The following is a 10,585-nucleotide window of genomic DNA, read 5'->3' on the forward strand; positions in this document are numbered from 1 at the left end:
ACGTTCTCTTACGAGAGTTCTCTCGTACTGCGTTTTGCTAAAAACGCTATGGGAACCCCTTGCAAAACGCCGTGCGTGCCGGGACAAAAACACCGATCACCGGAAGCTAGTTCAGGCATACAGTGCATAATCACCGGATAGACTCACACAGAGTCAGGGAATAAGGGAGGAAGCCTAAATTCCCTAAACTGTAGCGTCCGTGGGTTACATTACCTCACGGGGAAAGTCTAAAGACGAAAGGGGTTTCCTCCGTCCTTATATAGACATGTCCACAGACACGAATACGACATCACATAGCCAGGGCAGGGAGCCTGCACTAATGCGGGAAAACGTGGGTCTTACGTAGTTTTGCCCAGTAAAGTCGGCAGCGCATAGCGCCTGTAAGTAGATTACACCGACAAAAGCTTAGCCTGCAGGGCGGGAACCTCTAGGTTATAAAACCTAATAAATGTAGACGGAGAGGCCCAGCCCGCCGCCATACATATATCTTGTAAGGGAATCCCGCTAGACCAAGCCCACGAGGAAGCAACGCCTCTCGTGGAGTGCGCTCTAACTCCCAACGGGCATTGAATGCCTTTGGCAGTATAAGCCAGCGCTATGGCGTCAACTATCCATCTGGATAGACTCTGTTTTGAAACAGCCATTCCTTTGGAACGACCGCTGAACGAGACAAAGAGCTGCTCTGTCTGTCTGAAGGCAGCAGAGCGGGATACATAAGTTCTTAAAGCCCTAACTGGGCAAAGAAAACTCGAGTCCCCCTCCTCACTCGACGCCGGCAGGGCAGCCAGGGAAATAACCTGAGCCCGAAAAGGCGTGTTGAGGGATTTCGGCACATAGCCGTGCTTAGGTTTGAGTATGACCTTAGAGTCATTAGGACCGAACTCCAAGCACGTCGGGCTCACAGAGAGCGCGTGCAGGTCGCCTATGCGCTTCACTGAAGCGAGAGCCATCAAAAACACTGTTTTAAGAGATAAGTGTTTGAGGCTGATAGACTGAATAGGCTCAAAAGGGGCACTTTTCATAGCCGCCAGGACTGTAGAAAGGTCCCAAATAGGGACTGAAGGAGGTCTGGGCGGATTCAGTCTCCTGGCTCCCCTGAGGAAGCAGATGACTAAATCATTCCTTCCCAGTGACTGACCTAGCGCTGAACCAGAGAACGCTGAGATAGCCGCCACATACACTTTAAGCGTGGAAGGGGATCTGCCCTTATCCAACAGCTCTTGCAAGAAGGAGAGAACCTCCGTTACCTCACATTCGAGGGGTGAAAAGCTCCGAGCCGTACACCAGCTGGAGAAAACCGACCACTTCGAAGCATAGAGCCGCCGGGTCGACGGCGCTCTAGCCTCAGTGATGGTATTTAAGACTCCCCCTGTGAGACCAACGGATATCCATTGAGTGCCCACACATGAAGGGACCACAACTCCGGGTGTGGGTGCCAAATCGAGCCCAAGGCTTGCGAGAGGAGGTCTCTCCTCACCGGCACTGGCCATGGAGCGATGTCTGCTAACTGCATCAGAGCCGGAAACCACGCCTGGTTTTCCCAGAACGGTGCCACAAGCAGTATTGGGCATTTTGTTTCCCTGATCCGTTCCAGCACCTGTGGCAGGAGTGAGACGGGGGGAAACGCGTATAGCGGGCAGCGCGGCCACGTTCGGGACAGCGCGCTGCTGGTCTTTGAAAAGAACACGGGGCAGTGAGCGTTTTCGTGGGACGCGAATAGGTCCACCTCCGCTCTGCCAAATCTCTCCCACAACAGCCGGACTGTTTGTGGGTGTAGAGACCACTCTCCTGGGGGAATGTTGTTCCTGGACAGTCTGTCCGGGCCCACATTCCGAAGTCCGGGCACATGCACTGCTCTCAGCGAACGTAAGTTGTGCTGAGCCCATATTAGGAGGCGTTTCGCCAGCCTGTACAGGGACGCTGATTTCAGACCGCCTTGGCGATTTATATAGGACACCACAGCCATATTGTCCGAACGGACTATGACATGTTGGTCCATGATGTGGGGACAAAAACGCGTCAGCGCGTTGTGTACTGCCACCATTTCCAGGCAGTTTATGTGTTGGAGCTTTTCTCGTTCCGACCATAGGCCGAAGCACGGTCTGCCCTCGAGCAGCGCTCCCCATCCCGAGGTGGATGCGTCTGTCGACACCATCGTCACCTTCGAGGAAGTCCCCAGGCTTACACCTGACCGGTACCAGTCGTTCGCCAACCAAGGTACCAGGGCTGTGACACAGTCCTGATTGACCTTGAGGCGCAATCGACCGGTTACCCATGCTCCGCGCGGTACCCGCGCTTTCAACCAGAACTGCAGCGGGCGCATGCGGAGCAAGCCCAGCTGGAGAACTGATGATGCTGAGGCCATAAGACCCAGCATCCTTTGAAACTTCCTGAGCGGGGTTAAAGCGCCGCAGCGGAAAGACTTCGCCGCGCTCTGAATGCTCAGCACGCGCTGCGGCGACAGCTGTGCTGTCATAGATTGTGAGTCCAGAACTACCCCCAGAAACGAAATCGTTTGACTGGGGATCAGTGAACTCTTCGCACAATTGACCGTGATACCAAGATTCTCGAGGTGATCGAGTAAAATGGCTCTGTGCTCTATGAGCTGAGACCGTGATTGGGCTAGGATTAACCAGTCGTCCAAATAGTTCAGCACTCTCATGCCTCTGTTTCTGAGAGGAGCGAGCGCTGCGTCCATGCACTTCGTAAACGTACGAGGTGCCAGGGACAAGCCGAAAGGCAGGACTGTATACTGGTATGTCTGACCCTCGAAGGCGAATCTCAAGTATCGCCTGTGGTGCGACGCTATTTGTATTTGAAAATACGCGTCCTTCAGATCTATCGACATGAACCAGTCTTCTCGGCGAACCTGCGCGAGAATTTTGCTGGTCGAGAGCATTTTGAAACTGCGTTTCACTAACACTCTGTTCAGCCGTCTTAGATCCAGAATGGGTCTGATACCGCCGTCCTTTTTGGGGACTAGAAAGTATCTGCTGTACATCCCCTGTTCGCTTTGCGCACGGGGAACACGTTCTATCGCCCCTTTGCTTATCAGTTTTGATATTTCGGCGCGAAGTAGGTGTGCTACTTTCAACGGCACCGAAGTTTCGACGCGCGCTGTAAAGCGTGGAGGGCGTCGAAAAAACTGTAGCGAGAAGCCTCTCTCTATAATGCCTAAGACCCAGTCCGAAACCCCTGGAAGCGCTGCCCATGCTTCTGCATGGTTGGCTAAGGGCCGGATACAGATCTCGCTCTGTTCGCCGTGCGACAGAGGTGCTACGGGACTCGCAAACGCAGGCGATTCGCCTGTGGCATTTGAGGCAGGGGGCGCGCTTGATACAGCGGGCGGAACGCTCGCCCTCGACCCCACAACAGTGCTTAGCTGAGTGAGGGAGGGCTGCGAGAGTCCCGTGGGACTCATGTGTGCAAGTAGATGTGGGCTGAGAGCGGGCACATTTACTGATTTGGGCGCGCCGCCTGTGTGAGCAGCGCGCGCGCTCACAGGTCTCGCTTTTACGGAGAGCCTGTGATCTGATAGACATAGTGTTCGTGGGCACTGGGCAGTGGGCACTTTTACTATGTTGGAAGCGCAATCGACCTGAGTCGATTTTATTCGCGCGAGCCCTAAGTGTAGGGCTGTGCTTGTGTGTAACGATGGGCACGGGGGGGGTGGGCATCGATACTACATTTATAGCACCATCGGCCGTGGCCGGGACACCAGAAATCACACTCATTTTGGGATATATCTGGGTAGCTGTAAAAACGGCTTTTGTGTGCAGGCAAGCGGGCAGAAGAACAGGCTTGCGCTTTGCAGATAACACTGGAACAGCCGCGAATCTTGGGGCTGAAACAGCGAGGCGCTTGGGTGAGAGGCCGGCCGCAACGGGACTCACACACCTGCGCTTTCCTAGCGGTGCTAGGATTTCTTCGGAACCTCAGGTTTCACCACAATCCTCGGTCGCGGCCCGTGCGCAGGGCGCCGGGCGGCTGATCGAGAGCGGGGTCTCGTGCTGCGCTGTTGCGGCTGCTGCGAAGATGAGGCCGAAGGCGGGGGCTGAGGCTGAGAGCTCCGCGGGGTCCGTTTTCCACGACTCGCCGCAGAACCAGAGCGCTTCGGTAGGAAGTGCTTGAAGGCTTGGGACGCTTTCTGGGCTTCGGTAAATCTCTCCACGAACTCGGAGAGAGAAGAACCAAAGAGGCCAGCGGAAGACAGCGGGGCGTCGAGAAACGCTGTGCGCTCGGAATCAGCCATCTCCGTGAGCATTAGCCACAAGTGCCTTTCAGCGACAGTAGCGGAAGCCATACACCGTCCCATTGCTTGCGCGGCAGCCTTGGTAGCTCGGAGCGTAAGGTCCGAAGCACTCCTTAGATCCGCCAAACAGATAGCATCAGGTCCCATCTCATCCAACTTACGGAGGAGATCTCCCTGGAAGATCTGTAAGGTAGCCATGGTGTGTAGCGCTGACGCTGCTTGCCCAGCGGAGGAGAATATTCTCGCGAGCAGTGATGACGTCATGCGGCAGGCTTTCGAAGGCAACACCGGTTTAGTCCGCCGTCCAGCAGAGGGCGGGCAAAGATGTGTCGCTATCGCCTGTTCCACCGGCGGCAGAGAGAGGTAGCCTCGGTCTTTAGCATTATCCAGCGAGGAAAATGCAGGCGACACAGATGAGCGCGTCCGCGCAGAGTAGGGCGCGTTCCAGGCCTTCGCAACTTCTTCATGTAACTCAGGAAGAAAAGGAGCGGGCTTTGATTCCGGAGAAGAGCGCTCACCGGGGAGGAAGCTACCATCTAGCCGGGTGCGAGAGGGGGGCTCCGGTGCAGACCACTCGAGGCCGAGGCTCGCCGCGGCCAGCGCGAGTATCCGCATGAGCTCCGTCTCGATGCTGGCTCTCACCGAGGGCTTTTGGGCAGGAGGCGCGGGATCCTCAGAGACCGCCCAATCCTCTCTGTCCGAAGCCAGGAGAGAACAGAAATCCTTATCCCCCGACGCGGCCTCTGAAACGACCCCCTCAGATGAAGCGGCGGCAGACTGCGGGCGCTGAGCATCGGGGAGTGATTCGAGCGAGGCCGGTGAAGCTAGCGGGCGAACCGGCGAGCTTAGTCGGGCTGGAGCGGGTTCCGGGATCCGCTGCGAGCGCCGTTTCTTTCGGCGCGGCATCGCGGCGGTGAATGCAGGCTTCGCGAAGGATGCCAGGCGGGTCCTCAGAGCCACCATCGGCAAAAGCTCGCAGTGAGGGCAGCCGCCGTCAGCGAGCGCGAGCGCTGCATGGTCCTCACCGAGGCAGGAAACACAGATGAGGTGGTTGTCTCCCTCGGCGAGTGGGGCTCTGCACGAGCCGCAGGAAGGCATCTTGAGAAAGACGCCGCTCTTTTAGGGGGTGAGTGTAACTGAAACACCACACGCACACACAGAAAAACAGAGCAATAATAGTAAAGGATATGATGCGTCGGAAAGCGCAGTAGGTACGGCTGTAGAAGGCGGCGTTGGCCAGCAGCTTCGAGGGCTCGTCCCGCTGAGATGCTTGCTTCGACGACGCTTGCTTCCGTGATCCAGCGATGCGTGCGCTCCGCTGAAGAGATCAAAATTGGGTGAATCAGCCTTTTCGAGCTCCTTTTATAGGGATAAGCCACGCCCGTTTCGGCGGGAAGTGGCGAGGAGGGCGCGAAGCGCCCTCATTGGCCTGATGTTGCATCAGCCTGCGCTCGATAGGCTTATGCAGTTGCCGCAGAGCAGCCAATGAGCAGACAAGCCGTCTTGCTTCAGCTGTCTGCTGCTGCCGCAACGCGTTTTACATATATGAAAATTAAGGATAATTTTTTGCTTCAGTGTTTTCGTGAAAAGAGACTTTTCCCAAAGCGTTTTTAGCAAAACGCAGTACGAGAGAACTCTCGTAAGAGAACTTGACAATACTTTGAGGTTACTTTCAGTTTTGAAAACGTACGTTTTAATAAGTAACCACTAGATAATGCAGTTTAGGGTGTGATAGTGTGTGCTGTTACTGTTGTAGAACAAAATGTTAGAACAAAACAACAATGTTTAGCAGAGGCTTTATTTTACTTGTACGTTGAAAACCCCCATTATAAAATCCCATCAAAAATCTCGAAGGAACCAGCGACGAATTAGTCTTTTGGGTTCTGACGTCATCACTGCACGTCCAAAAAATTATAAAAAAGTTTAGCAATAGGCTACATTTGATTGTTCTATTTAACTATTTACTTATAGTTTACCCATTCATATTAGGAAGCCATGTCGCTCAGAGGACCTCACACCTTATTTAATGTAGCACAAGCTCGCCAGCTTCGGTCACCAAACAGAGGTAATTGCTATATACCTGAGATCGGTCGCTTTCATGCTTACACAATCAAAGATACTTTGGTATAGCCCCCGTGATTGCATACACTTGAATTTAACGTAACGTTTACTTCAGTAGAGGTATGGCCACTACTACAGATATAAGTCAACCAACTTTACTTGTCTTATAATAGCTTTGGATTGGCCATGCCGTGGTTCTCTTTCATCATCTCGTTTTAGAGATCCACCTATGGGAAGGGCATCCGCACCTGACCTCTGCAGAAGCATCCAATTGCACCAAGTCTGGCCTAACAGACAGAAGCGCGTGACCAATGCCCGGTAAGGGACCCGCCCCTTACCAAGCGTATAAAACACTAGCACGCGCTATCTTACCTCAGTTGTTATCCGCTTCTCGCAACCTCTTTGCTTCGCTGCTCAACGTGTTTGACTTCACTACAGTCAACAGGAGGATATATCTTCTTTGATCAGCCTCCGCCTGGCGTGATTGTCAATCGGTTACGTTCAGTTGCGATTGTTTTCTGGTTGCAAGCCACCCACGCTCGCTACCTGGATTCGCTCAGGTTGCCCGCCTGCGTCTTAGCTTTCACCTCTCCCATGGATCACAAACAAGCTGTTAGTATGGCCTCCGGGCCTGCTAACCCGTCTGATCCGCAGTCGCGCGCATGTCCTGCCGCCTGCGGTTCACTCATAGCCGCGAGGGACACCCATCCCTTTTGCGTGGTTTGCATGGGATTTAAGCACGCTGAAGAGGCGCTTTCACTTCCGGAAAACTGCAGCCATTGCCTCGCCCTGCCTAGGAAGCTTCTCCGACGCCGACTTAAGGTTGCGTCCACCCAAAGCGCGGATGATCAGTACGATTCTGGTGTTGGAGTAGGTGAAAAAGCTGCAGCTCCGGGGGCCTCCCAGAGCTTGCCTTCTCTCAGCTGGGCTGACCAGTCTGAGTGTTTACTCAAGGAATTTCTTCCTGGTGCTTTCTCGCTCGACTATGAGCCGCCCGGCTCAGGCGAGGACAAGGACCCCGCTATACTTGATGGCTCGGAAGACGAGGAAACCACCCCGTCCGCCCAAGCTGCCCCGGTTAGCGGCTCGGCTACACTGCCGCACGCGGTCCTTCTCGAGGTGTGTGAGCGAGCGGCCGCTCGTCTCGGCATCGAATGGCCGGCCCTCCAGAATGCCACTGACCAAGAGAGGGACGTGTATGACGGCAAGCTCCTGGGGCCCCCTCCCAGTCCTAGGAAGCAGCTCATGCCGGTCCTCCCCGCGTGCGCTAAGCACATGCGCCACTACTGGAAAGACCCGCTGGATCTTAAGCACGGCTTAGCGGGTCTGGAGGTGAAGGACATGGCAACGTGTGGTATGGGCGATCCTCCCACAATCGAACCCTCGATTGCCAGACACCTTAACCCCTCGCAGGGAGGATTACTGGCCCCCCCCTAGGCCAGCTCTCCCCAGTAAGATGGACCGCTTCTCAGCTTCTGTCTTCCAGGCCTCGTACAAGGCCTCGGCCCTCGCGGTTCGGGCTCTCATTAGCCGCGTTTCCACTGTCGGGCCAGGGCCGGGCTGTGCTAGTGCGTGTCAGGGCCAGTCGCGTTTCCACTGTCACTTCCGGTGCTTGATCGGGGCTTACTCTGGGCCAACGGCCAGGATTTCTGGCCCGTCGAATACCTTGGGCCAAAGCGGGCCAGCTCGGGCTAGAGGAGTGGTTACCAACAGAGGAGGAGTTTACCGTTGGGAGACGGCAGTGCCGGATGATTCTGTCAGCATTTAAGACTTAAAAATAAAATAATTTAAATCGCGTTCATGTTTGAATGCCTTCTGTTTGTCATGCAAAAGACTATGCGCGCTAGCCGTTACCATAGTAAACATAGTAAACGCTTGAAGATACGCATAGTAAAAAAACAACATAGCGAACGCTTGAAGAAATCAGACCAATCTTAAAGGCTACAGTATAACAGTCATGTTTTTATTTTATCTGTCATAGCCTACGTCTCGTCTCTTTAAACCGGACTATCAAAAAATAAAGTAACTTTTTTTTTCGGGAGCTTCCTGTTTCTCTGACTGAAAATATCTGTATGGGAGTCGAGAGAGTGCTAAAGCTCCTCAGGTCGTATGGCATATATTTGTAAAAAATTATATTTTTTTCTAAATGTGATGTAAATATGTCCTGTAACTAAGTTACCAGATAAAGAAACAGACGCGACTGAAAAAGTAAGTGTGTCGTCTTTCTTTTGTGAAATAGACCTAACGGTAATTTATTTCTGAGTGACTAATGTGCAATTTTTACATAAATTAATACATTATGATCAATGTATCACTTTTTATTGTAAACCTGTGGTAAAACATCGATGCTTGGGTTTTAAATATTCAAGTAATGGCTAAACAAACAAACAAAAAAAAAGCTAGCAAACGGCCGCTTTTATCGTGTTTGTTTTCAACGCTGTTTCCAGTGATTTCTGATTAGTTTTCTGATAAAACTTCCATTTGTTGGTGAAATGATGGGTTAGTGTGACGTTGTCCCAGAGAGGCGTGTTACGGGCGTGTTTTAGTGAAGCGCTGTGGAGCTTCTGGCCCGACAGTGGAAACGCATGCCCGGTGCTATTGGCCCGAGGCTATTAGCCCGGCACGGCCTGTTTAAAGCCCTGGCCCGGCCCTGGCCCGACAGTGGAAACGCGGCTAATGTTTCCTCCCTCCTCTCTGCCTACCAGGCGGAGCTGCTGGAGGATATGAGCTCGCACCTGGAGAAAGGCGTGCAATCTCCGACGCTGTGGAAGGAGATCGTCACCGTCAATGATCTGGTCCTTCGCAACGCCCGCCAGGCCGTCCAAGCCGGCGGACGTTCTATGGCCTTATCCGTCGTGGGGGAACGCGCCCTCTGGCTCAATCTCTCTGGTCTGCCCGACAGCGAGAAACGCCGCATAGCAGGAGCGCCGGTGGAACCGGGCCAGGCTCTTTTCGGCCCTGCTGTTGCCCTTATGCAACAGCGGTGCGATGACAAGAAAAAGGAGGATGAGGCATTTAAACTATGCCTGCCTAGAAAGGCCATCCCGCATCAGCCCCCCGCACGGCCCCCTCAGGCCCCGGCCACCGTACGACCGTACCAGGCCAGACCCAAGGCTCGCAACAGGCCACCCAGCCAGCAGCCCAGCCAGCAGCCCAACAATCCTCCTAAGCCCTGGGGTAAGGCTTCTTTCGCTGCTGCCGTAGCGAAAAAGCCCAACAACTCTACCCCGTCGGACGGGAAGAGGAAGAGGCATACCTGATGCGCAGCCCCAGGGGCTTCTCTGTCCAGGTTTTCGGGCGGCCAGCCCATTGGACACAGGTTTGAGTTTTTCCCCCCCTTTACCCAAAAAGAGGAAGTTCTCAACTCGAGGGCCCCTTTTCCCTCGTTCGGGTGCCCAACCTCAGTTCAACACGGACTTGTCACAAGTTCAGGTGCGGTCCATACAAAATTTCCCCTCCCAGCTTCCAGGAGCAGAACTAGGGGGAAATTCACTGTCAAAAAGTGCCCTAACACTGTTGAAAAGTGCTCTACCACAGTCTCTTCACAGTTTGCACAATCAACCTCTCACACATTCAATAAAGGTTATCCCCGTGTGTGTTTTAAAAATAAAAAACAACAGAATTATCTAACTCTGGGAGCGAAAGCTCTGCCCAGTGCTGTTGTTCCTCAAAATCCCTACATGTCGCCCCTAAGTATAAGTACCACTATAATGAAGGGGTACAGGCTTCAGTTTGCCAGGAAACCTCCGCGTTTCGACGGGGTTATCTTTTCCCACACAGAAGAGAGCTCCGCGCACATTCTGAGAGACGAGATAACTTCTCTTCTCGAGAAAGGGGCGGTGCGTGCAGTGCCTCCGCATCAGTGTCATCAGGGTTTTTACTCCCGTTATTTCCTGATCCCAAAGAAAGACGGCTCTCTGCGTCCTATTCTGGATCTCAGAGTGTTGAACACACAATTAAGGAAATATAATTTCAGAATGTTAACCCACAACGTTCTCTCTCGTGCAATAAAACACAACGATTGGTTCACATCGATCGATCTGAAGGATGCTTTCTTCCACATAAGCATTTATCCTTCACACAGGAAGTTTCTTCGTTTTGCCTTTTAAGGCATATGTTACGAGTTCACAGTGCTTCCGTTTGGCCTAGCTCTCAGCCCGAGAACATTTTGTCTGTGTGTGGAGGCAGGGTTAGCCCCGTTGAGAATAGCGGGGCTCAAAATACATAGACGATTGGCTTATTATAGCCGATTCGAGAGAGATCGTCATGCAA

The sequence above is a fragment of the Scardinius erythrophthalmus genome (assembly GCF_964197995.2).
Source record: "Scardinius erythrophthalmus genome assembly, chromosome: 9".
Classification (NCBI taxonomy): domain Eukaryota; kingdom Metazoa; phylum Chordata; class Actinopteri; order Cypriniformes; family Leuciscidae; genus Scardinius; species Scardinius erythrophthalmus.